The following is a 7,709-nucleotide window of genomic DNA, read 5'->3' on the forward strand; positions in this document are numbered from 1 at the left end:
AAGTCGTAGGAGGGTCAAAAGATGACGGTACTTTAATTTTGAGTGCTCTCGCCTAGATTACGAGTTTTGCGTTAACAGGTGTGCAGTGCTAACGAGCAGTTTTCTCTCACTGCTCACTTTCATGCAATGCTGGTATTACGAGTTTTTACAAACCCGGCGTTAAAAGACAAAAAGTGAGCGTAGAGCAAAATTTTGCTCCAAATCTCACTCCAATATCAGCGCTGCTTAAGTCAGCGTTGAGCTGGTGTAATGTGCTCGTGCACGATTTCCCCATAGGGATCAACTGGGAGACCTGGCTGAAAAAAAGTCTAACACCTGCAAAAAAGCAGCGTAAAACTGAGTAACGCAGCCCCATTGATTCCTAAGGGAAAATACAATTTATGTTTACACCTAACACCCTAACATGAACCCCGAGTCTAAACACAACTAATCTTACACTTATTAACCCCTAATCTGCCGCCCCCGACATCGCCGACACCTATATTATATTTATTAACCCCTAATCTGCCACCCTATGTCGCCGCAACCTACCTACATTTATTAACCCCTAATCTGCCGCCCAGCGTCGCCGCCACTATAATAGACATATTAACACCTAAACTGCCGCACTCCCCCCTCGCAAACACTAGTTAAATATTATTAACCCCTAATCTGCCGTCCCTAACATCGCCGTCACCTATCTACATTTATTAACCCCTAATCTGCTGCCCTCAACGTCACCACCACTATATTAAATGTATTAACCCCTAAACCTAAGTCTAACCCTAACACTCCCTAACTTAAATATAATTAAAATAAATCTAAATAAATATTCCTATCATTAACTAAATAATTCCTATTTAAAACTAAATACTTACCTATAAAATAAACCCTAAGCTAGCTACAATATAACTAATAGTTACATTGTAGCTAGCTTAGGGTTTATATTTATTTCACACGCAAGTTTGTATTTATTTTAACTAGGTAGAATAGTTATTAAATAGTTATTAACTATTTAATAACCACCTAGCTAAAATAAATACAAAAGTACATGTAAAATAAAACCTAACCTAAGTTACACTAACACCTAACCTAACCCTACAATTAAATAAATTCCCTAAATTAAATACAATTAAATAAATAAAATTAAATTATCTAAAGTACAAAAAAATACAAACACTAAATTAGAGAAAATAATAAACAAATTACAGATATTTAAACTAATTATACCTAATCTAATAGCACTATTAAAATAAAAAAGCCCCCCCCCCCCCAAAAAAAAAACCCCTAGCCTAAACTACCAATAGCCCTTAAAAGAGCCTTTTGCGGGGCATTGCCCCAAAGTAATCAGCTCTTTTACCTGTAAAAAAAAAAATACAAACAACCCCCTGACAGTAAAACCCACCACCCACACAACCAACACCCAAAATAAAATACTAACTAAAAAAAACTAAGCTCCCCATTGCCCTGAAAAGGGCATTTGGATGGGCATTTCCTTTAAAAGGGCAGTTAGCTCTTTTGCAGCCAAAACCCTAACCTAAAAAAACCCTCCACACAATACACTCTTAAAAAAACCTAACACTAACCCCTTGAAGATCGACTTACCGGGAGATGTCTTCATCCAAGCCGGGCGAAGTGGTCCTCCAGACGGGCAGAAGTCTTCATCCAAGCCAGGTGAAGTGGTTCTCCAGACGGGCAGAAGTCTTCATCCAGATGGCATCTTCTATCTTCATCCATCTGGCGTGGAGCGGCTCCATCTTCAAGACATCCGACGCGGAGCATGCTCTTCTTCCGACGGACTAACAACGAATGAAGATACCTTTAAGTGACGTCATCCAAGATGGCGTCCCTTAGATTCCGATTGGCTGATAGAATTCTATCAGCCAATCGGAATTAAGGTAGAAAAAATCCTATTGGCTGATGCAATCAGCCAATAGGATTGAGCTCACATTCTATTTTTGATATTTTATAAGTTTTACCTGTGGTTTTGATGTAAATATGTCCCCAGTTAATGCATAGCTACAGCTTTTACATGGTCTACTTCCACATTTATAAAACCCATCTTTTTTAGAAAACCAATATTTACATCAACAACCACAGGTAAAACTTATAAAATCAAAAATAGAATGAATTGTAATTCAACTTATGTAATTTACCTGATAACCTGCGGATGTTGTAATTATCAATATGTTGGACTTACTTCGAGATTTTTGAAGGATAGGATTAGAGAACATCTGCTTACATTAGAAGCAGATGTTCCTAAGGCTCCAGTGGCAAAACATTTTGCCAAACATGCTGGGCGTGTAACATCCTTCAGGTTTCAAGGTATTGACCAAGTTATGCCCAATCCCAGAGGTGGAGATAGATATTTGTCTTTAAGCAAAAAATAAGTTTTCTGGATCTGTTTTCTTAAAACAGGACATCCCACAGGCATAAATAAAATCAGTGATGTTAAGTTATTTATAGATAGGAGTTAATCATTAATACATTTTGTCTATCAGAGATGTTAACTTCTTGCTTTGATGGGATATCCTAACATATTTTAAGACTCTATTACAGTGAGATAGTAACACTAAATAAGGGTGACATATAATTAAAAATTTACATTCATATTGTTTATACTCGGTTTATTTTTGTCATTCCTGCTTTGAAAAGTTACTGAGATAATTGAATCAATATTTTCTTGTTCCTTTTAACCAGTATATGACCAACGACTAGAAATATGGATGTTAAACACATGCCTGACCATGGGTTAAATACCGAGAAATTTTTTCTGTCTGATGATTGGTTCAGGTGAGCAGCTCTACTTGCAATATAAGGCCTGCAATTCCATATGTAACACAGCTCTGAGGAAGTGCCATAAAGGCAGGAAACGCGTCAGCTGCGGATTCTGTGCTGTGCCCTTTTGATCTTTTTAACTATGTTGCTAATAAAATGGATATTTTAACTTACATATCTTCTCCTGGTTGATGATTTTGGGAACGCTATTCTTTTGCTTCAGTCTTTGAAGCTTATGCAGATCTACTATCTATTAAAAAGTATTGATTTTGGAAGTAGGACAAACCACAATTGAGTAATCTTAATTCAGTCTCATCAAGTGTTCTACTGCTTAAATTGAATGCAATATGCATTTCTTTTTGTATTGTTTATTTTATTTCTTTAGCCCCCTCTCCTAGTCTGTCTCCTTCTAGATCTTTTCCTATAGGTGGTTTGTATGTTGCCATGGTAGTCACCCCGGGAAAAGGAGGTACAGATGAGGAGCTAGCCATACCCTCCTTAGCGTGTTCTCCTTCTGTGGTGGAGGTATCTTCTCCGCTACTATCTATAGATTCAAGGATGTTCTTTGGGTGCAGAGTTCTGTGGTGGCGTGAGGTGGATGTGGCATCTTAACCGTATAACCATCTATAGATGCGTCATTCCCTATAGTCAGTGTCTACTGTTGTACCTACTCGATAATCCGGAATATACCTCAGTTGGATCCTTTCTCTACCATACTCCATCAGTTACTAGAAGTATACTCTAAATGTTAAAAATACAGGGTATGCCATGAATATAGTTTTTAGTGTTTAGATTTGTATATATAGATTTAGTTTATATTGTTGACAGCACACAATTGGTGGTTCAAGGATAGGCTAATGTATCTTTCTGATTTGCACATCGTTACTGTTGATGGTTCCATTATGCGTTATAGGGCTGAAAGCTACACGCGATTTGACAGCTGTCAGATTACAGCTGATTTCGGCAGTTGTGTAGTAGAGAGCCGACCAGCACTACATGTGTAAGGATTCCATTTAATCTATTCCTTTCTAACTGCTTGTCATATGACGAGTCTAGTCACTGCCAATATCCTACTTAATTTTTAACCACACCTTAAACAGGTGCTTAGTTATTGTGCTTTCTAGCTGAACTCAGCCTTACTAGTGTTTCTCATAGAGATTTGCTACTACTATCCTAGGATTACAAAAATGTTGTTGGATTGCCTGCATTACTCATTCCTCTCAACCATCAACCTCTAAATAATAGAAATCTTGGCAACCGCCAAACTTCCTCTTTATACGTGACCTGTGATTCAAGTACTGTCTACTGATATGCTTCAGTTTTGCCTTTCCATCATCTTCAAGTCACTGATAAGTACTCCAGCAAAGGGAATCATATTGGGCATAAAACTGAGCTGTCCGGTTTAACCGCTCCTGTTACAAAGCTTTGACATGCCCCTAACCTGTAGCGCAACCTTACCCGTAAACAACGATACACACCCTCGCTACGTCAACAACAGAGGAGCTGCGGAAAACTCTCACTCTGACTCAGTCCTACAGGTCTGCTGTCACAAATCAGAGGAACTTTGGAACAGTCTCCCTCTGACTCATTCCTTCAGGTCTACTGTCACAAATAGAGCTGATCATCACACAGTCCTTACACGCTGCCTATGTGATCATACTCCGCCTGGAGTAATGGCTGGATACTGATTCCACTTCCTACGTAGGAACTATAAAGTCAACCTTGACAAAAATCACCTTTCAAATAAGGTACATTTTCCCTTCTGTTCTTCCCTGAGGATCAATTCCTGAGTTTAGAATTGAGGAAAATACATTGCTCCATATGTTAAAGTTGCAACAAGTTGATTCTTGCTCTGCAATTCTGTAGTATTTTATAACAAATACTTCACAGAAGCATATCCGGGCTATTTGTTCAGTAGTTCATTTGCTAAGTGATACATTCAAAATATTTAGTATTAAGTCTGCAGTTGAGATCCTCAGCATTAATGTAGTCTTACAGAATAACTAAGCCCCTTAAAGGATGGATCCAGCAGACTTGCCTCAAATCGTGTATAACCTCTCACAACGTGTGGATCAACTTAGCCAAGGGTTGAGGGACTTACAAGTGGAGAATGAGACACTCAGGAAGGTCATTAGAGACTCTGTTACTAGTAAAACATCTTCAAGTGACAATGCTCCAGAACCACACATATCCCCCCCCCCCCCCAGATTTATTCTATGGTGACAAGAGTGTGTATCGGCAATTTAAAAAAGATTGCCTTCTGACCTTTAACCTAAAACTTAAGACCTATCCGAATGATAGGTTCAAGGTTCTAACTTTTCTCAGAGGTGAACCCAGGGTTTGGGCTGACACCTTCTATGAAACAGACAACCCTATCCTATCTTCTCTGAATTCTTTCCTCACAGTAATGGATGAACTCTATTCAGATTCAAACCTACAATTTACTGCAGAAGGTAAAATGAGGAAACTAAAACAAGGAACTCGTCCTGTTGAACTCTCAATGGAATACCATTGCCTTAAAGAATCAGTTCAGGGTTGGACTTTCGGAAGCAGTGAAAGAAGAACTTGCCTGTACAGACCTACCTGATTGTCTGGAAGTATTAATGAGTTTAAGTATGCAAGTAGATAGGAGACTATGTGAAAGGAAAACTGAATGCCAATATAGTGAATCAGGCTATAAAAAACCTGGGAACCCTGCACATTCCCCATTACCATCAACCCCATCAACTAATAGCCCTGAAGCTATGGATATAGGCTTCATTCGAGGACCTTTAACCACCAAAGAACAACTTAGAAGGAAAACCAAGGGTTTATGTATGCACTGTGGTAACCCAGCACACACAATCAGAGATTGCCCTATTCTGGAAAAGAACAAGAAGAGTTAGTTCTCTCATAATGTGACTTCTCTCATTGTCCATGATAATCCTGTTCACTGTACTTTGTCTCTCTTGTTACAGTGGGAACGAAAATGTATGACGAGAGAAGCCATCATTGATACTGGGGCACACGGAAATTACATTGATACATCTGTTGTCTTTAAAAATAAAATTCTACTAATGCAAAAGAAAACTCACGTGTCTATACGAGTTGGTGATGGTTCTGAGATTTCGTCTGATTCAATCACTCATCACACCATACCTATTCTAGTAACAACCTCTGACTCACATCAAGAATACATCAGTTTTGATGTCATTTTTTCTCCTCTGTTCCCTATTGTTCTAGGTCTCCAGTGGTTACGATTACATGAACCTACACTAGTTTGGAAAACTTTGCAATTGAAACTCAATTCTCTGTACTGCCAACAAACTTGTTATACTCACACTCCTCTACTACAGATTACTGATCTAACTGAAGAACTATCAATTCCTGAGGCTTATTCCAAATTTTCGAAATTCTTTCGTAAGAAGGAAGCAGAGAGTTTACCTCCTCATCATTCCTATGATTGCCCAATTGACATTAAACCTGGCACATCACCTCCCTGTGGGCACCTATACCCATTGTGCCAACCGGGACTAGATCATTTGAAGACATATTTAGAGGACAACTTGAGGAAAGGCTTCATTCGGCCCTCAGTCTCTTCCGCTGATGCCGGAATCTTCTTCGTTAAAAACAAGGATCACTCTCTTCAACCAATAATTTATTACAGGGAATTGAACAAAATCACAATTCCAAGAGGTACCCTCTGCCCCTGATCCCCAAATTGATTGAACGCCTTCATCAGGCTAAGATCTTCACAAAATTAGATCTTAGGGGAGCTTATAATTTGGTATGTATCAGGGAGGGTGACGAGTGACTCACCGCATTTAGGACTTAGGTACGAACTGTATGAGTATCTGGTTATGCCATTCGGACTAACTAACGCTCCGGTCACTTTTCAGTTCTTTATCAATGATATATTCCGAGTCTTGTTGGATACCTGCATAGTTGTTTATTTAGACAACATTCTGATTTACTCTTGAAATTTAGGAGACCATGTCAAACATGTTAGTTTGGTTCTGTCAAGACTCCAAGTTCATCAGCTCTACGCAAAAACTGAAAAGTGTGTCTTCCATACAGAAGAAATCTCATTCCTTGGATACTCCATCAGCCCTAGAGGGATCCAGATGCAGGAGAACAAAGTAGAGGCTGTGAAACACTGGCCACAACCCACCAATAGGAAGGAGTAGCAACGTTTCCTAGGGTTTAGCAATTACTACAGAAAATTCATAAGAAACTTCTCCAAGATAGCTAAACCCCTCACCCGGCTCACTAGTTCAAGCATACCATTCCAATTGAACACGCAAGCAGCAGAAGCATTCAACTACCTAAAGAATTCCTTCTCATCTGCTCCGATTTTCTGGTTCCCAGACCCCACACTGCAATTTATCCTTGAAGTTGACTCTTCCGATTACGCCCTGGGAGCAGTTCTCTTCCAAAGAAAAAATCTAAAGGAACCTCTCCATCCTGTTGCGTTCTATTCTAAGATTATGTCTCCACTAGAGATGAATTACCCAATAGGGGAAAAGGAGCTTCTGGCCATCAAAAGGTCTTTCGAACATTGGAGGCATTTATTAGAAGGTACAGACTTGCCGATCATCATCTACATGGAGCATCAAAACCTCAAATTCCTTAAAAAAAACCAAGACCCTATTGAATAGACAAGTAAGATGGAGTTTATATTTCAGCAGATTCAACTATCAGATTTACAGGCCTGGCTCTAGGAACGGAAAGGCCAATGCATTGTCCCAAAAAGAACAAAGACCCCTGATCCTCCAATCTCCTACTCCGATTATTCCTCCGGAGAAGTTCATAGGGTTGTTACCGGTCTTCACCACACAATTACAAGCAGCATTGCGCACTGACAAAGAGATTCCCTTACATCATCTCAGTTATGTCAATAACCTCTACTATTATGGATCCAAATTATACATACCAGAACAGCTTAGAGTAGATGTGATCAAGCAGCATCATGA

Source organism: Bombina bombina, chromosome 4 (assembly GCF_027579735.1).
Source record: "Bombina bombina isolate aBomBom1 chromosome 4, aBomBom1.pri, whole genome shotgun sequence".
Lineage (NCBI taxonomy): Eukaryota > Metazoa > Chordata > Amphibia > Anura > Bombinatoridae > Bombina > Bombina bombina.